We start from the raw sequence: 21641 nt of genomic DNA, 5'->3' as shown, positions 1-21641 counted from the left end.
TGAATGAAGTAATGCTTGAAAAAAGTTGTTGTGATACATTGTTTTAAGAGAAACTAAATAGGTATGTTTTTTTTTTATGTTATGCGTTTCTAACAGCGTATTTTTCACGTACAGGTTGAGTAGAGCTCTTTTTGAAAGTTTGGAACACATTTGGAAAAAATTGGAGACATAAATTTTCTGAATGTCATGTATTCATAAAAGAGGCATATTGAAATAATATGATGATACCACATTCGAAATTCGAAAAACAACAGCTATGAAATTTCTCACACGTGGCTTTCCACTGTAACAGTTGAAGCCTTAAGTAAATCAAAAATGCATATTTGAGTAACAAACATATTTACTTAACAGATCTTGAGAATAATTAAACACCCAGAAAGAAGGTTTGACAGATATTGTATTGTCTTAAGGATCAAAATGAATGATAAGGATCAAAAATATAAACTGCAGGCATTCGCATGAAAATTGAAAAGTTATTTAGATATTTTGCTCGGGCAAATTTGTATTTATGTAAACACTATCATTCATTTGTAATAAAAATATATGTAGAGGCTTATTGAGTCAATCAGAAATTTTAATATAAAAAAATGTGCACAATTTTCGTTTCAGAAAATTTATTACATTCATTTCATGTTCGAATTTCATCAGAAGAAAAAAGTGGGAGAGGGAAATGGTTCGTAAAATCTTATATAAAGATAACATCAGAGGAAAACGACAGGAAATTAAGACATTCACCTTCTAACGACGATGATATCACCCTTCCTAGAAAAAACTCAATGTATATTGCTTTTTGAGATATAATTTGCTGATAAATTTTTTTCCCTCTTACCCTTCTCACTAACATTATATACCAGCGTTTCGAAGTTAGAAAATGCCGGAATGCAGAGAAGACATTGATAAAACAGAATGAGAAAAAAATAATAAAAATATATATGAGAAGAAACGAGTAAGAAAGAGTTCAATTCCAGTTCAAAAGAATGTGAGATCACACCAGAGCCCAATACGTATATAACGTGAAACTTTCTGAGGAAATGGGGCCATTTCCTGAGAAAGGCTTGCGCTCATCTTTTACCCTCAAGTGCTGCTGGCACTCAACAACACCTTTTGAAAGAGAGAGCGAGTCTCAAGAAAATGCGTCGTATCGAAAGCTTCCCAAGACGATTGTGCTTTAATGTCCGGCTTCTCTTATATAGCGAGGTGAAGAAAATGTTCTTCTTCTTTGCAGTTCTTTTTTCTTAAATTTTTTTTTGCTTTCACCGTAAGCAATTTTAAGAGCGTTTCACTTCCTTATTTATTTTTTTCTGTTTCTGCAGATGCTGTGGACTTTGGTATTTCTTCTCATAATTCATAGATTATTTTTGTCGGTTATTTTTTGTCACTGGACTGAATAGGAAAAGAAAAATAATGTCAGCTAAATGTATGTATTATTGAACAAGACAAATATTAAAAATTTCATATTTTCCACCACAATTTCTTTTATCTGGAATAGATAATTTAATCACGGGATATCTACGTATTTAGTGAGTTCAGATAGAAACATGAATTTTTTTGACGGTTTTTGCGCTTATATGCGGTTTCTTTCTTCTTTTCGTCATAAAGGTCTTGGAAATATTTATTTGTTTTTCTTTAATTATAGATTAGAATATCAAGAAAATGCGTCGTGTCGAAAGCTTCCCAAGATGATACTGCTTTAATGTCCGGCTTCTCTTATATAGCTTGATGAAGAATATGTTCCTCTTCATACTTGCAGTATTTCTTTATTTTTATTCCTTTGCTTTTGTCGTAAGCAATTTTGAGAGTGTTTCATTCCTTAATTTTTTTTTCTGTTTTTTTATATGCTGTACTTCGTTATTTCTTTCTCATAATTCATAGATTTTTCTTTTTTTTCGTCACTGGACTCAATAGGAGAAAAAAATTTTAAGCTAAATTTATTTATATTTTTTTATTTATTTATTTATTTATTAAAATATATACCAAGCTACAGAAAACAATCCAGTTACAGCAAGATGAGACATAGAAATGCAAACACAACAACATCAAACCGGACAGAATGCAATATACAGATGTAAAATACAAATACAAGGCCACAACAGGCAAAATGCCCGACTAGGTGGCTGAGAAAAAGATACCCATAACAAGTATAGATGTCAAATATTTTTAAAAATACACAAAATAAAAGCAAACACAAGTCAATACAAAATAAGTAAAATGAAGGTCTATATAAAATCACCGGCTTAATAAAAAATAGAAATAGATAGATAAAAACACACAGCGATTAAAAATAAATTGAAAAATAAAAAACGAAATATTTTGGTATACAATAACAAATATACATGCAATAATAAGTATAACGTATGTACAATCACATACAACAAACCATTTGAAGAAGAAAATATCGCTCATCAATCGGAGAGAAGAGGCTCTTTGAACTTACTAATAGGTGTTGCAAATATTCAAATTCGCCAGGTAAACTATTATATAAAATACAAAATCTGTTTATAGAACAATAAAGACCAATAGAGGTCCTAAAGTAAGCTATATGAAATAATTTATTTGACCTGGTGTAGTATCATCTGACCAAGAATGCTAGTTCAAATAACAGCGAGAACAATCAATATTGCCATTAATTAACAACCAGAAAAATTTGAAAAAATGCAATTTATTCACTTTTAGAGACTGATACTTTAAAAAACGTTTGTCGCAGAAAAGTTGTAGAAATTGTTGTCGTATATGTTCTAAATTTCTTAAAATAACAATTTCGCATAGATGAATTTTATGTAATTTCAATATCATCAATAATGCTATTGATGCTATACATTTTTATATTTTTGAAATATATGGCATCCATATTTTTATGAGCATCTTTTTCTCAGCCACCTCGTTGGGCATTTTGCCTCTTGTGGCGTTGTATTTGTATTATATATTTTTACAAACATTTGAACCTGATTTTTCCATAAATTTCCCCTCATAAATTTTTGATGACATACAGGGTGTCCCATAAATTCTTAAATAGTTTAAAATATTGTTATATTTTTAAAAAATGAAATTTTCAGGAATTTTATTATGATTTTCTATCTGAAATTTATTTTTCCCTGAACACGAGCAAAAATATTTTTTTTAAATATTTATAATTTTCCCGAAAAATAATTATTATTATAAGTATTATTTTTTTGCAAAAAATACTTTCATCTGAATTTTTTTTTGTCACATACATATACAAGACCACAACAGGCAAAACGCCCAACGAGATGGCTGAGAAAAGGATGCCCATAATGGTGCATGAAGTTTGCCAGTCATAATTATCAATTATTTTGAGTAAACTGAGATAAATAAATTAATTAACTAATTAACAGTAATTATAAAGTTAATTAATTCGAAATTTGCATTAATTACAACGACACGTGCTAAATTGATATCCAAACTTCCAAAATATGGTATTTAAGTAGTCAGTCATCACAATAAAAAAATTTGTGATTCGGTCATGAATTGCAAGAGCTGTCAAAAATGGGTTATTGCATTCATATTAACACATTCACATATGTATTTTAGTGATATAAAGATATTTCAACATACACATGTGTATGTGTGCATTAAAATTGAGTTAATTATTTTTTGTAGTTAATATATTTTATCGAATTTTCACTCATGATGTAAATAGTACATTAACTAACAAAGACAACAGATATGTGCCTATGTATATAATGTGTCACTGTAAATATATAATGCCGCCCGCTAAGGATTTATAAGGAAACCGCGCACATCTCACAAAACGGGAATTCTCATTTCCCGACGGCAACACTTACTTTTTAAAAACCAAACTTCCCTTTTCGCGATGCGGATGTTTTAAGCCAGGCATCTTCAATCCGTCGCTCGCGAGCACCACGGTGCCCCCCTGAAGTACCCAGAGTGCTAGATGCTCTTGTCCGATTTTGTGCTCGCGAGCAGTTGATTAACGTTCCAATTAAATACCTTTGAGAAAATTGCATTCAAGGATTGAAATCATCGTCATTTCATGCATTCGTGTGTTGAACTTGCAGTAAGGGTGCTCTTCTTTTTGATGACGGGTACAGGGAGTGCTCGCGACTGGGATAAGGTTGAAGACCTCTGGTCTACTATTCAGTAGTAGAATCATATGAGTCATAACTAATTATTCGATATTTTAAAGTCAAATAAATTGTTTATGGCTCAATACGGAAATTTTAGATCTTGAGTCATGGTTCGAGGTTTCAGTTATTTGTTACTTATACAAATTGCATTCAAGGATTGAAATCATCCAGATTGCAAACATGCGTATGTCAAACTTACCGTAAGGGTGCTCTTCTTTCGAAGTTGGATATAGGTAGTGCTCGCGACTGCAAAAAGGTTGAAGACTTCGGTTTCAAGCTTCAGCTTCTACGTATTGATATATAGGGTGGGTGAGAATTCCCGGACACGTTTCAAAAATTGCAGTGAACCTTCGGTTTACGAACTCGTCTTGTTTTAGGAACCCACAAACCAGCGATAAGCAAGGCTTGCAAACATGCAAAACGAACTAAATCCCGAAAATGGGGCATAATTAAAAATATATGTTTTAGATGTCTGTGGCCACTTATCAATTTTGTTTATTTGACAGATGATTTACTTGAACAATTAAATTCCATCGGAATAAAGCTCCCATCTCCAAATATGACTCCTTTTCCCCATCCCATGGATCAACAAGTCATTTTGAAGAAGCGCTGCATATATTGTGGTAGCAGAGCTATAGTCCGTTTCAGGTTAACTTTGCAGTGAAGGGGAAGCTACGAGGGAACCGCATCACTCGTTGCTATGGGAACGAAAGCCTCTTAACCAATGTATCGATGCGCAGCCTCGGTAAGGTGTGGCCGATTCTCGCCAATCTCACTGAGAAAAATATTTTTTACGTGTAACGTAATTGCACAGTTAAATTAGTAATAATTATAGAATTAAAAGCAAACCACTACCGATACTTTCAGAAATTAAAGTGAGGTTTTTGAAATCATTTGTTTTGTTTTTTGATTAGAAAATGTTTTAAAATTTAGAAAAAATAATTATCTTCTATCAGCGTGTCACTTACTCTTCATTGATGTGCCGTAAGTAACATTAAAAATTTCAAAAACAGTAATATTTTTCTGCAATATTTCCCTTCCCTCGGCTGAAATTTATTTACAAAAAAAAAATCTAAACAACATTATGAAAGCAACGTGTAATTTTAAAATACTGTATATTAACCATGGCTCAAAAACTTGGGGATTTTTAATTTTTTCTTCAATTTATATGGAAAAAATTAATGTTAAATAAATTAAGAAGAAGCAGGTTAACTCTGTTTTCAAATGTAAATGCAGGAATAGCACCAAATAATAATAATGATACGGAAACGTATAGAATTTTTTTACTCACTTTTCTTGCCGAAATTTCCGTCACTCGACCTCCCCCCTTCCCCGAACGGTATACGTCGATGCCACTTGTTTTCCCGACAGCTTTAGTGTTTTGTTACGGTTGAGGTGCTGCTCATGGTTATTACGGATTATTCTTATGGAGTTTTGTTTACAACGAATATTCAAAAACCAAAAATATAGTATTCAAGAATGGAAGAGCAGAGAACTTTAGCGTGGCTATCTCTGGTGAAAATTAAGACACAACTGTCACATAACAGATGAAAGCCCAAACCACTGTGGACCCCCCCCCCTCATTTATTGTATCTGAAGAGACGCTATAGGCAAGGGGCATGAGGAGAAACAGGTGGGTGGAAGATGGCATCCGTTCGTGCGAGTGGAAATCGCGACTCTGTCAACACTCTCCGTGATCGGAAACTAAAACTATCCCATAAACATGGCAAAAAATAAATAATTAAAAAAAGGAGGATCTATAACCAAAACTTCTGCACCCATAGAGGGCCTCTCACAAGTCACAATAGTATCGGCACTCTCCTGGAAGAGAAACACTTCTTGTAATCTATGAGTGAATATCTGAACTCACTGAAGCCTATTTTTAGGAGAAAATAAAACTGATTGAATATTCGTTTTTATGTAAGCCTACAACTGCATGTAAAACTGAATGAAAAATTGTATCGTTACGGAAAATTCAACCAAATAACGAAAAAAAAAAAAATGTATATATACAGTATATAATTGTGTAACGAAAAAAAACACGACAGTGATTTTGGCGGGGAAAATTTCTAGGATATCGCGCCAGAGTGTCGTTGCCGTTGCTATGGATTTTTAATAATGGTAACCAATATTTTTTATAATTTAAAAATTTTAAACAAGTAAACATCGGTTCAAAACTACTTTTTTTCAGTATTTTTTTCAAAATCATAGAAAAAATTGAGATATTATGTATAAAGGTTCATCTTAAACCTCCGATATATGAGAACTATATTTTGCGGCGAAGGAATACACTCTCTACCTTTCTCTTCACTGCAAAGTTAACCTGAAACAGACTATAGTAAAGTTGGCGGTCAAACCACAGTCGTAAACTACAAGTTTTGCAATACCATGTGTCATAGAATTAAGTAACACTCAACGAATTCTGAAAACATTATTTTAATGCCCTACGTTTCGTAGTTTTTATTGACGAAGCTGCAGCAAGTGACGGACAGAGCCGTGAATTTTCCACCGAACAAGAACTGTGTCATAATTTCCGTTTTATCTACTTATGGTTAGTTTTCGCTGGTTTTAACGCTATGCACAGAAACTGTTGTAAAAATCCACAATGAAAATTTTCGGTATAATCAATTTTTTGCATTGATTCATATGAGATAAATTGATTCAGTTTGTGAACAATTCGATTTACGAACAGAATGGACATAAGGAACGAATTAAGGTAGTAAACCGAGAGTTTAATGTAATAACGAATCAACCGGTTCGCATTAAAGGAGCGATTTGCCATAAAAACTTAACATAGAGTGGTTTTTTAAATTAAAAAAAAAAAAGAACAGTTCGAATTGAACCCACCGCAGTTAAACGAAAACCTCGGCATAACGCATAAAATGCAACACAATCAGTGCATAATTCATGCTTATGACAATTTGTATAACATAAACCTATCACATTTCAGTATGAGCTCCCTTTTTTGCTCGGGCTGCAGCTAAACTGGTGATGCTCGTTAGAGAATATGGTAGTTTTATACAACGCGAATCGTTATAAACATCGATTATAAACTGTCCGTGAGGCATTTCATTTGTTATGCCGGTTTTTTCGGTTTACAGCGTCATCTATGAGTGAATTTCGAAATTAATTTCTAAAGTTACGAAAATGAAAATAAACAAGAGCAAAAAAACTCCATGTCACATGATAATTATTTTACTGCAAATCTCACTTTTCATGTCAATTGGTTGATTTGTTGTATAATTAGCTTCTGATTATTTATTTGTCAATATCTTAATTTTTTACTGTACATAAAGAATGATTCCGTATATTATATTTATTACCACATCTTACTTGCAAACCGTTTCTAGAGCAGTGGTTCTTAACCGGGAATGCGAGAGCGAAAAAAATGAATTAATTTACATGTTGACTGATTATGAAGAAAAATTTAAATGACGATAAAAATTATTTTTTTTCAATTCTTAAAAAAATATGAATCATACCAATATACATATATTTAACACCTAATCTCTCGGCTTTCCCTTTAAGTTTCATAAGTTTCTCTACATCTATTACTTTTACCGGCGATTATGCATACTACCCAACCGTTGGTTAAAATATGATAAATCGTACTATGTGTTTGATATATTATACACATGATAATTCATACGTGCATTGTGCATATTATTTCGGGGTCCGACTATATTCATCACACATGCTACACTCATTTGGAACTTTTTTGTATACATCGAGTTCACCGATTACACTAGGGCATAATCACACATAAAGGCGATGGATTTCAAATATTTATGAAATTTACCAACGACACCAGGTTATTTATTCATAATCGCCGAAAAAAGTGATAGTGTTGTTATTTATCAAATTTGCGAACGATTCTTGCGCATTATGTTCTCTGGTGAAAAATTTATCAAACTTACCAAAATGCTTCCTCCGGGGTAAACCCGTACGTCGAACTATATTTACCAGGACGGGGGTTATTATCTCTTATCAAACTTACTAAGACTATTGGTAAGTATGCATAATAATCCATTATTTATATATAATAACCGATTTATCGCATTCATCGTAAGATATATATGTATTGTATTACCCCAGTGACACACACACACACACAAAGTTAAAAACTAATCATTAAATAATGGTAAACATGGATGAAAAAATTAAAGCGAAGCGCATTCGCTTTTATATAATAATTACTTTTTTCCCCCTTTCTAATTTTCTCAAATTATAGTTTCGCGTGAATTTAAATATCACGCAATCCCGTGATTAATTACCACCCAGAGCGGTTTATAAATCCATATAATTTCAATACATAATAATAGTGACGCTGTAGCGTTACTTAAAATGAAAGGGATGAATACATTCTATTGGGAATGTTGAATGGGCGTCCGCTCTTCTCTATATTGCCACATGGTTCCTTTTTCTCACAAGAAGCTGACAATCATTATATTTCTTATAAAACGTGGCTCTTTATGGTAACTCCTCTCGGTTCAGCTACACATCACGGGATAACTGCGTGTCCTGTCAAATAGACAAAGACAATTGCGGATTTGCGGTCGGCTATAAAGAAGGATTCCGTCATGTATATAAGGGAATCAAGGGTAAATGACACACAGCTCCCAGCGGTTGGCATCCATTTATACTTCTTTCCTTCATATTTTTTGTTCCCACCAGCTCAGATTTGATCGCAGATTCGACTCTTCGATAGGTCCGCTAGACTTGACATCATCTAATATATCTTATCCTTTCGTTTCCTGTGAGTCAGTGACAAAGATGTGCATTTATAGTCATGAAATAGTCCGTTGTACAGTGACCGGTGTAACCTGTAATCTCATGATATGTTACTAACCCAATACGAGGATATACAAAAGAAACCGTTTGAAACCACAACGAGTTTTTGTTTCGCAATTCGTTAATTTTTTTTCACAAAATATCTTCAATTCGATTGAAAAGCACTCTCCGTTAGAGCTAATACGAGTCGAGTCTTTTCTTCCATTGTTGAAGACATTTTTGAAATTCATTTGTTGTGATACTGGACTGTGCGCATCCATCGTTTTTGTTTGCACCTCGTCCATTTTGGCAAAACGCTTTCATTGCGGGTCCCTCTTCATCCGTACGAATAAGGAAAAGTCCCACTGTAAATAGTCCGGATAAATCAGATCCGAATGACACACAGGAGTCATACTGTTTCTTTTCAACAATTGGCGCACTGTGAAGGATGTGTGCAGTGGTGGAGCAATTTCGTGATGCAAAAACCAGTCGCCCGTTTCTCACAAATCCGCACTTTTATTTTGTTGTGCAATCTTAGCAGCTAGCTCGTGAAAAAACACCCGTACACTTGAGTTTTACCGAAAGCAGCATTCCCGTCATCTGTTTTTACCAATAGTTTCTGCTGATTTTTTTCCCGAACAGGAAGCAGAATTTCAGTCCCGTCACTGTTCACGTAAGTCTACCATGACCGAAAACGAGGAACAGGCTAAACAGATCCCACGAAAATATTCACGGATGCCAAACACAACCTTCCTAAGCAACTTCTCACATTGCCTCAGGAGGAGTGGCTTTACGCTTTCCTAATAGGAGCACTACGTACTACGGATGCTCCGCTTACCGTAAGACCATTGCGGTTAATTTTTGGTTTTAGTTTTGTAATACAGTCTTCCCCGCTAAAACGTATACCACCGGTTCCAACGCATATACCCGATCAAGCGGGGGTAGGGGGGGGGTTGTTCGATCATACGGAAACGGAAAACAATTCAATTGTCCTTCAAAAGAAAAGGCCACCTTTCACGGCCGGAATTTATAATAAAGTTCATATTTTCGGGGTTTCCAAGCTTCATCGAAGCTGACGTTTCGTCCTCTACTGCGGTGAACATCTTCAGCGCAGTTTTCGACGAGCGAGGAGATGAAACGACCTCCTTGGATGATTTAGCCACTGACACTTCTGCTAGAGACGCGGAAAGATCAACCTCATCGTTGTGATGGCGAGCAAGTGACGAATCGGTGTTGTCGGAGTCTTAAAATTTTAAGGGGGAGGAGGGATCGGCATTCGGAAGAATTGATTTCCCAACCGTCCTGATCTAGGTTTTTTGGATTGCTAGGAATCATGTCCTGCTCAAGTGGTGTGCAGTCCGTCTTTCTCCCTGTTTAAATTATTTCTATAACTTCGCGTGGAAGTGTGCTTCTGGAGAGAGGATATTGGTGTCTTGCAAGTGGATGTCATTCATCCTGCAAAAGCGTCTTCTGTAAAAGCGTCAGTAGATAATGGTGATCCAAGTGGGCGTTCTGTCTCCTCGCTTGTCGAAAACTGCACTAAAGATGCTCACCGTAGCAGTCTGCTTCAAAGAAGCTTGGAACACAGCATAAAAACCCGAAAGGTATGAACTTTTTATTATAATTCAATATTGTCGTTTCACACCGTCAGTATAATTTGTAATGTTTTATATAGTTTGCAGTGACTTAAACACGAAATTGTTTCCTTGCCGCCACCTGTGTAACCATTCTCTTGATGCAGATAAAGTTTCACAGCTTTCATAATATTTGATGGTTTTTGATGTTTTTTTGTCCAATCACATGACCGCATTGATTTATACGTTTTTGACTCTTTCAGCATGTACACTTTGCAATACAAATTTGTTATAAACATTTTGTATGTTTTTTTTTGGTCACAAAATAAAATATTCCAGACTCTGCCAATGATCCAGAAGCTGGGCTGGAAGAGATCTCGGCAACGGGATAAGTCCAGTGGCAAAGTTCTGGAGTTCATTCATTGCGATACGAATTTGTCAACACGGTCGAAATAAGGTTATCTCTTCTGATCAAGCTTCAAGTTTCTTATGATCAATTTCAACAATTTTATTCAATTTCATCTAAATTTTTCTTAATGCTTGACAATTGACTTAGCGAAATTTCATATTCTTTGACAATTTTAGTTTGAGGTTCTTTTTCCTTTTTTTTCTTCATTACTTCCAAAACTCCTTTTTGAATTTGTTGCGCAAAATCAAATACCCTTTTTTTTGCGTTCACTTCTTCCTACTAATTTCTAGGGACTGCATAAAACTATGGCTTTTGCCCAGAAATTTTGAGATTTTTTTTATCGAAAAAATTAGCGTCCTCTATGGGTCTAAACTAGCGTCCTTCAAATATTCTGAAGACAGCTCAGATATAAATATATATATATATATATTTCGAGCCTCTAAGTCTAGGTTATTCATGTCTTAACTGGCAACATATTTGTTGTAACACATACCAGTACAACATATTACAGTATGTAGCCTACATAGTGGTTAATACATATAATTATATTTACAGTTTTCATGTGAATCGTAACCGATTAAGCAGGGGGAAAATGTTGAACTTGTATTATAGACGGGAATATTTAGCATTGACCCTATAGGAAACATTTTAGCTCCAGAGGATTTTACAAGTTTAGGTGGGGCTGATTCAGACTACGTATCCTTCTTATATACAGGCTGTCCCAAATGGTATGCACAGTAGATTTCTCCGGCAACCGTTCACTTTAGAAACACACACACACACATATTTTCAGATACAAAATTTTTGGACTGACGTGCAGTTACTTAAAATCATAAAAGTTATTTGAGGGTTCGTATACATAGGAAAATAAGGAAACAAACTTTTTACAGACACCCTGCCGTAAAAGCCCAATTAGAAAGTTGTTGCCCCGGTCTCTCCTGCGGCCAACAGAAAAAAAAAGTTCCACGTTTCTAAATGCAATATCCGCTGAAATATGAAATATTTGAATTCGGAATTGGAGAAAAGTTGTTGAAGAAAACCATTAACTAAAAGAAAACGGTTTTCCTCATCTATGTTGCTTTTATACTTTTTTCTACGACTTTTGAATTCAAATATCTCAATATATATTGCGCTAAGCGAATATTGCGTTTAGAAAATTGGAATTTCTTTGTTGGCCCCAGAAGCGGTGGGCCAACGACTTTTGAACACACGGAGGCTGTATAAATAGTTAATTTCTTTATTTCTCATGTATACAACCCTTCAAACCAATTTTAAGATTTTCAGTAGCTGCACGTCATTTGAAAACTTTCTGTAATTGAAAGTATGTTCGTAAAGTCGACGATTGCGCAAAGATATGCGCTTTGCAAACAATTTGGAACACTCTGAAAGTTCCATTCTGAATAAAACTGTATTTATGATCGGTGATAACTGATGGGAGTTTTAACTAAAAAAAAATGTGTTATAAAAGAGATTTCAAATAAAATTTCCAAGATGAATTGATAAGACAGAAAATAAACCCTTATCCATTTTTACATCGAATGACACACAGTCGAGGCGTTATTGGATACCGCAGTTATCTCTTCCCAAGAGAAACATTCGCTCACTTTTTTCCCAAAGGAAAAATATAAATTTATTTTTTTTGTTTGTTATCCGTTCCTATAGCTCCGCGTTATATGGTTAGTGGACATGCTAAAAATAGTAGGAGGGGGAAAAAACGTCCATTAGCCTGTTCTCACTGCCATTTGCACGTGGAAAACACATTTATTTACTTATATTATCCACGTTTGTTTGCCCGTTATGTCAGTGTTGAGACAATTCACGGAGATAGTAGGTGGACGTTGACGAGTTTATTGGCAAGAGAGAAGAGAAAAAACGGAATGAAATTGGATCTAGACTCTGGAGTCATGTAACGAAAACTGGGGACAAATTTATATTTATGTAGACAAATTTTATATGAGAAAGTCGGACATCTCAATTATTTTTCTACGATGGAACTAAGATATGTTTTTTCGCTGCATCTTTGTGCGTTGCGTACACGATTCATATATGTCAGAAGCAGGTGGCGTGTATAAGGCCACTGGAAGTGGATGTGAGTTTGATCCGGTACTGGAACTGTCCAAAGAGATTCATTGATCAATGAATATCGTGAATGAAATATTCCAATGACGGTTATAAATTTTCACAGCAGATGTAGAAGAATTTAAGGCTTTGGAATATTACTCCTTCTTTCTACTAACTGAGATTGGCAAAATAATTGTTTATTTATTTTAATGTATAATTATACAGTCGAAAACTGGTTAAGACAAAGTCAAAGAAACGCCGAAAATATTTCGTGCTAACAGAGAAAACAACGATTGAACCCTCAACAACAATAATCGTATCATTACATTCGCTCAAATGTGACAAATGCGCTTATTGGTGGCATTTTTAAAGTTTTATAAAATAACTTTTATCAAACTTTTATAATGTTATCCCGGTTGAACACCAATTTTTGGGCAAATCATTAGAATACTATGAATTAAATTCATTTTGATTATTCTAATAATTATTCATTGAATTGAATAGGAAAGATATAATGAAAACTACAATAATTAACCGTATTGGTAATCGTATTTAAAATAAATTAATAATAAATGCCAATTTGAAATTTTCATTTAACGGAATGAATACTTCAATTTTTAAACATCATAAATATGTAATTAAAAAGTGATTTTTTGTTTTCACTTTCTCACATACATAATAAATTCTGCATTTAATTGTAATGACTTTTACCTTCTTACGGTTCACCAATATCAGTTAATTTTACTGTAGGAGAAAAAACCATATTTAATTGAAAGTTTCGTTTGAGTAAGAGAAGAACAAATTATCAAAATCAAAATTGAATAATTTACAAAACTAAAAACATCCAGTTAATTCAATTTAAATATCTGTAATTATAGATAGACACCAACTAAACTAATCCCATTTCATCGTGATTTAGAAGAATTTTATATGAACGTCGTGAAAGTGTTAATGAATGCATCTAACATTTATGCGTTTATAATTATTATTATGGATTGCGAGAATTCCCTCTAGCAATTTTTCATTTCCTACACTCAATGGGAATTAGAAATATGTATACATATAAAAAATACAATAATAATTAAATTGGTTTTTTTATATCACATTGTAATTTTAATTAGCGATTTTTCAAGGGAAAAAAATCGATTCTTTCGAAGAGTTTGTATTTTCCAAAAGTAAAAAAAAATTTCGACACTATTTTTTTCAATCTTGCGTGTGCAAATATTACTGTATACTCTAATTGTCTAATTAGTAGTTTCAAGGAATATTAATTCTTCTGAATTGAAAATCAATTACTTGATATTAAACTGTTTTTTATTTAATAAACTATCGTTTTATTCTAAATTTAATCTACTATACTTAGTATAGTAGAAATTTCGAAATAAATTTCTATCAAACAATAAAACTTCATTAATAAATGAAGCTTCGAATTGAATAATAATAATAATAAAACAGTTAAAAAGTATAAAACTTACTCATTAAATTTTCAGCGTTCGTATTTATCCTCTGCAGCGCGTATCCCGAACGAGTTCGCTTGTGATCACTTTTTTAAACTGTAGGATAGGCCTATATGAAAAATAGTTCTATTTTATAGGCTGCTTTTTCTATTAAAATGATGATTTATAATATGCTGAAATATATTTTGGAGTTTTATTATAACACTGAATATATGCATTTGTTCAATTTTGATACGGTATGCTCTCAAATTTGTTCTTAAATAGTTTCATAAAATACCGACATGACTTAAACATGGATGACATTTTAGGATCCAAAACTGTGCTAAACATAGCGTGGAATGTAGTTGTCATTCAATATTATTGTTTTTGTTTATTTTCCTAAATTTTCAAATGCAGTTACAGTATTCTTTTATAATATATTTCGGCTGTAAATGGAGCTTTCGAACTACTTTATGTGAGTTAACGGATTTCAGGTTAAAATTAAAACATAAGTTTGGGGCATTTGTTTTTATCGAGATATAGATAGGATGATTGATATGATAGCAGATGACTCTATATAGATACTCTAATGATAGTGATAGACTTGATATGATCAATTGAATTAGATCATTTTTGTCGCAGCACGGTTATTTTCTGCACACGAGGGCTAAGTAGACCGGGACCTACAATTTACTGCCAATTCCGAATGGCAGCTTTTTTTATATTAACCGAAGGGTTGGTGCTCTAACTCCTCGATGTGGGACTCCCTGCGGTAGTAAACTTTTTCTTAGGTCATGTCACCGTTTTTGTTATACCCCTGAGTCAGGGAAGTTTTCTGATAAGGACGAACTGGATATCGAACTCGCGACATCTCTAAACATCCTTTGGTACTTTAAGCGAGTACCATATCAACCTGGGCTACCACGCCCTTAATTGAATTAGGCATTACCTGCTACCAAATCATGTTATTCATTTATTTATTTTGAAATCAATATTTCATAATCGAACTACGCATAAATTAAATTATTTTTTTAATTTGAACTTATTTTAGTAATGCTTTTTTATTTGTTTACTTATATTTTGGTATTTCCATTTGTTTAGGTGAATGATACTTTTTATTTATTTTAGTAATAATTGTTTTTAGTATTTCGACGGAGTTTATTTTGATATCTAGAATGCATCCGATTGGGTCCAACATTGTAAACTCTTGAAGCTTTTTTACATGAGATTGGGATTGTGGGCAAATTGTTGAATTGTATAGAATCGTGTGGTTGAGAGATAGGTCACAACGGGTTTTGGTGAACGGGAATTTTTCTGATTGGACAAGTGTGAAAAGTGGATTCAAGGAAGTGTCCTTGAGCAAATACTTTTTCACTTTTTATCGATGAATTCGATCCGGGTATCGATGGGATTATTTGCGAATTTCGCAGACGTCGTGGAGCTTATGAAGATAGCAGTGCCATCTTAACGCATACACACAACCGGGCACGGTTCGGGGCCTCAAGAGAAGAGGGGCTCCGCAAAAATGACATATAGTTGAAATTTTCGACTAGCATGCTTGTAAATTTGTCTATATAGTAGGGCCATAGAAAAATCACTTGGCCGGTTGGCTGATGGTGTGCTTAAGACCATCTCCTGGGGAATCGAATAGCCCGGAATTCACGCGATAGGGAGATACTTCAGACGAACTTGAATATGACTGCAGCATGGGCTAATGAATGGGGCATGCCCTTTAGTGTTGATAAATGCATGATCACTTATTTCGTTCGAATACCCCTCGTTTCACTTACGAGTTACTATTAATATCCCGCATGCAATTAGGTCACCGATTCGAGGATTCTCATTGACGAACGGCTTAGGTTTTCTGAAGATTGTTCAGCGTTGGTCAAAAAACCGAATAGAATGCTCGGTTTCATTTTTTAAAACGTCTCGTCACGTTCTTCTAAAATCTTTCTTCTACTTTTCCGAGGACTTAGTTCATCCTGGACTGGAGTATGCCGAAAGTTTTTGGAGACCATATCTGCAGAGGGACATAGACTTGGCTGAAGGGGGTGCTTAAGAATGACTTCTTGAAATATTTACATTTGCGGAACGCAGGGGTCGAGGGGATGTGATAGAAGTACGAAGTACGAAAGTCTGGATAACCTATATCGCTCTATATGATAGAAGTGTTTAAAATTTCCAGCGCGATGCATGGAATAGACCATGAGTTATTAACACACCGTCAATCAACTGCTTCAACTATCGTTTAGTAACAGAAAATTCCAGGTCGTGGTGACACAGAAAGTTTTTCCCTCTGATAGGGCTGTTAATAAATAGAATAGCTTACCTCCGGGGGTCGTGAATTCTAACCCAATGGGTACGTTTAAGAAGAAGCACGATAGACATAGTGGGATAAATCGAGAAGCTATCCATATTTAGACGACCATAATTTTTATTATGGGCAGAATATTATGTATTATTAATTATTATTTTTTTGTGATATATACTTTTATATTGGGTTTCTGTGATATTTTTATGGGGATTTTTTTTAGACACCTCGTTGGGCAATTTGCCTGTTGTGGCCTTTGTGTATGTATTTGTATTTGTATTAATAGTGAAGTAGTCTGTATTTGTCTGTTTCTTTTACATGAATATTCACATTCTTTATGTGTATTACTCCATGCCCAATGCAAATGCACTCATACCTTCTAGGATTGTGTACTACGATTAGATATAATATTACTTATTTATATATGTAAGCCTATATTTTAAAAATCTACCGATATTCATACATCTAAGAATTTCAATGTGCCATAGTAACCAATCAAAAACACATTTCTGTATTTTATTCAGTCTAATTTTACCAGCGTAAGTTAATTATGCATGTACAAACTTGCGATAGAAATAGCAATAACACCCCGGACATCACATTCGCGAATTCCCAAAGGCCGATATTTCATTAGCCCACACCCTTCCATTTGGTAGAGAGAAAAGCCAAACTCTTTACTTGATTATTTTCTCTCTTTCGCCTTCCTTCCTTCTTTCTCTGTGCTCTCCAATGAATGTGGATTACTGATGCAAAGAGTGAGTGTGTTGTTATCTTTTGACCCTTTTCACTCTTGAAGCTTGGAGCCTTTTAATTAAAGGACGAACGTTTAAGAATAAATTGCTTCGGTCAGCCTTTTGCTTTTTGCCAGAAAACCGTAAACGCTCTCTTCCTTTGCTCTCAATCAGAATGGAGTTCCGAAAAGGGTTTTAGTGAAAGCAGATGACTCTCAGTGTCTTTTCATTCTGGCTGAATAACGGACAGCGACGCTATTCAATCGTTTCGGAACGGAATAGTTTTGTGTTCGAATGCTGAAAAGAGATGGGAGAGGAAGGAGTAACGTGGAAATTGTGGAAGAGACATTGCGAAAGAAAAACCTGGGCGTTTTCGATTGTCGTTCGAGGGATGTGTGGAGCTTGAAATGTCATCCCAGTGGAAACCTTGAGAGTGAAAGCTCATGCAAGTAAAGAAGATTATCATTACCCAAATGCTTCTCAATTAGTTGGCCCTTAGGGAAATTGACAACGCGTACAAAGAGAAAAATTTCGCCATGCTTCCTCCAGAACAACCCCCACCGTATATCCATTAGGCTCAAAAATGCCTTTTTACCTCACGATACAACTCATGCTAGAAGCATCGAATGAATATAATAGAAGTTTCTTTCTACAAACTACTTGTGTCTGATCAATCTAGTTATCAAGTAAGTGGATGAAGTGGAATAGATTTAAATGTACAACTATTTTTCGAAACAATGTCATGCTGAAAGGAATGACATTGCTTTATGAAAAGACACTTGTGTCTTTGGTGTCTTAATGAAAAGACACTTGAATGAGGTTAACTTTTCAATGCTGATTCTAAAATGCTCACAACGATACAATATATCCTTAATTACATAACGCACCTTTAACATTATTAGGGGTGTGTTACATAAGTTTCGTCTCTCAGGGGAATATGTGTTACCTTGAAGTGGCAACAAACTCAGAGGGGTGATATTAGGCATTAAGTGGAACAAAAGTTGAAATAGAACACGGTATCACAAACCACGTTTAGTCTGTGAAAATCGCAAAAATACTTATGAAGGGAACAATACCAATTGTTTCCTATAGAGGTCAACTTATTTTAACATTTTTTCTTTACTAAACAAAATTTTATTCCTGAAGTTCCACTAAGGTGTACAGATGGTATGAAAAATAATTCTACTTTTTATCATCTTGAGGTTTGTTTGTCGTTTTTGTTTATCAGAAATATCCTCTTTCAATTGGTGCAAAAAAACATGGATAAATTAAGTAACTACGCGAAATAATTTGGATAAATTGAGCGTTGTTGTTTAAATACAAAAATTTAACGAATAAAATCATTTATAGTATTTTTCAGATGTTTCTTGCATCCGCCAATTTTTGTTTTTAACCTGAGCTGATTAGTTCTTGCACCGATCTCTTATAAGTTCATAACGATTCTGAATTTCCAATTCCTGACTCTAGTGAACCTTGTACTTAATTTCCTGCATATAGCGGCGTGTAATCTGCATGTGAACATTTCATTTATTTGTGAAAAATGTAAGGAACTATTTAGGAATTTAAAGGATTTTTTTTGCCATGTTTTGTTAAGAAAATATCGATTTTTCTACACATTGACACGCTACTTATAAAACTATTACAAAAATTTATACCTTGATACCTATTAAAAAATTACTTTTTATTAATTATTTTGAAGAAATATTCATTTCAATTATACTTTCTTAAACAGATAAGACGCAGCGGTGCGTCATCTGCACCAAGAAATTCCGGTGTTTTTTAACATATAAAATCCACGAATTATACGCTGGAAAATACAATCAAAATTACAATAAGCAATAAAAATCGGAACTTTCATCGTGTGCTATATTAGAAAATCTAGCTTCTAATAGCATCTATTTACATTTTCTTCGACACAGTTTTATGGAATTTTTCTTTGTATTTTGACATTGACAAATACAGACATCACATCTAAGGCTTTCGTGCTCATTCCAATAACACTTTGTGACGTATTTTCCTTTTCTTCAGGTAATTTCCCAAATACCTTTCTAACAAAAGCATGAAAAGATTCGGTTTTGCTGATGGCATCTAAGCAAAAATATGAAAGAAACACGGGAACAGGTAATCATCTATGTCTCTATCATCATTGTTCGAGGAAGCTAGTATGAGCTATCGATAAATTAGACAGATTCCTATCCGCATGAGCGATATTACGTGACATCTCCGATCACGGCGCGTTGAAAATGTCTTCTAAGGGTGGGACACAAACACTTGTATGGACAGCAAAACGTAATTTAGTCATTTCTTGGATCGTAACGATTACCTTCATTGTATCAATCGTTATATTCGAGCAGAGACACACACATGCATTTACCTCGCCTTACGTACTATTAATAGCCGAAGGAAAAGACCGGTAGCTAATGGCGATAGAATCGGAAGCTATCATCAATAGACTTAAAGACAGTGTCTGACAACTAGCTATTGTCGTTTGACGATTGGTTCGTGATGTCTTCGACTCTCGTTTGACATCTCGATACTCAAGTATTAGACACGGCGTCCGACAACTGATCGTCGTAGAAAGCTTTCGTCACGCACGCTGCGATTGCGAACATGCGTGTAATGTTGGGGATGACAATTTTAGTATTTGTCATTTTCCTTGGCGAAATGTAGCTTCAGCTTTGAACGATGTTGAACATGGTGATAACGATGATGGTCTAAAACAGTCGGACAAATGCTCACGCTTTATGGAAATGTCCGGCTTCCTGTCGGATGTTTTATGATTGAGTGTGGTTGAATAGAATTGAATTCATCGACATGGGGTTTCACGGTTAATTACGAGGGCATTATTGTCGGAGAATAAACTATATAATAACCCATGTATAATTAATAATTTAGTGCAAAGATATATATATATACGGTGAGTGAGAAATGGCTTTACTAGGAAAGAAATACAGGGTAGGCGAAAATTCCATGACACATTTTAAAAACAAATAAAAGGCTCAAGTAGTTGAAATAAAAATGGACGGTTTGCACTAAATCATGGGAGATAGAATGTTTTTTTGATAAATCAAAAAAAGTTCAAAATTTCACGTACAAATGGCTTTGTAAAGTAATGAAAGCAAGAAATCTCCATTACACATAAAAAGTGGCATAAATAGTGTAGATAGCGCAACTGATCAGTAATCAGTTCGCAAATCTTGCTTTTCGGGATTTAGAACCGAGCTGGTTTGCTTCTCCACATGATTGTTTGCCGTTTGTTGTAACAACAACGCACACAACACTAGATACATACTCAGAGTGTTAGATACACATGCACATGTATTTCACGGCTCATTTCAGTAGTAAATTGCCTATTACGATAGGCTAGAGTTGTATCCGATTCGAAAGAAGCTACTTTTAAAGCACAATGGAATATAATCTGAAAATATCATTTGAAATACGCTCATATTGAAATGTGATGGTTTTATATAGCGTAAATCGCATTAATTATGCACTGTTTGTGTGTTATTTTGCGTTTTATATGATGTAGCGCTATCTGCGAGTGAAATTTTAAACTATTTGCAATTTATCAATAAAATTGAGTTCCAGATAATTTTAAGATAATTAACTCAAACAATAATTGCATTCGCAAGAATGGATCAACAAAGAGAATTTGAATTAATATTTTTTTTTAGTTTTGCACAATGAACATTCTTTCCATTTGATGAATTAATTAAATATAAGAGCCAAATGCACTTTTCTAAGTGGATTGGTTGATTTTTTTATTAATTTTTAAAATGTGTCATAAACTTAACGTCCTCCTTGTATTGTTCCTAAAGAATAGGGAATATGCTGATCATATATATTGGGTGACCAGACTTCAAAGTGACGAATCAAGATCATGTAAGGCAAGGATATCGAACGTAAAACTTCTCGCGGAACCTTCGATAATTACAAATCTGTTCTGTGGAATCCTTGATGATACCCTTGGCTGTTCTACGGAACTCAAGTGTTTGAATATTTTGCAAACCAAAGTGTCTCCACTGCCTTCTCAAGAAATTAGGGGTAAAAATGAAAGAGCACCACCCTTTTTAATGCATATTATTATCATAACTGATTAACTGGAAGCCCCAGTGGAAATGACGTGCCCATGTGGTACCAAAGTGGGACTCATGCGTAAAGTTGTCTGTGGGTGTCCCGTAAAGTACACATAAATTCTGCAACTGAAATATCCTCAATTCTTGTGGATAAAATATCTCTAAAA

The sequence above is a fragment of the Pholcus phalangioides genome, unplaced genomic scaffold (genome assembly GCF_987345545.1).
Source record: "Pholcus phalangioides strain wild (caught in Gottingen) unplaced genomic scaffold, Ppha-v1.0 ptg000013l_1, whole genome shotgun sequence".
In the NCBI taxonomy this organism is placed as follows: Eukaryota; Metazoa; Arthropoda; class Arachnida; order Araneae; family Pholcidae; genus Pholcus; species Pholcus phalangioides.
The sequence above is the reverse complement of the archived record's forward strand: the minus strand, read 5'-3'. Positions refer to the sequence as shown.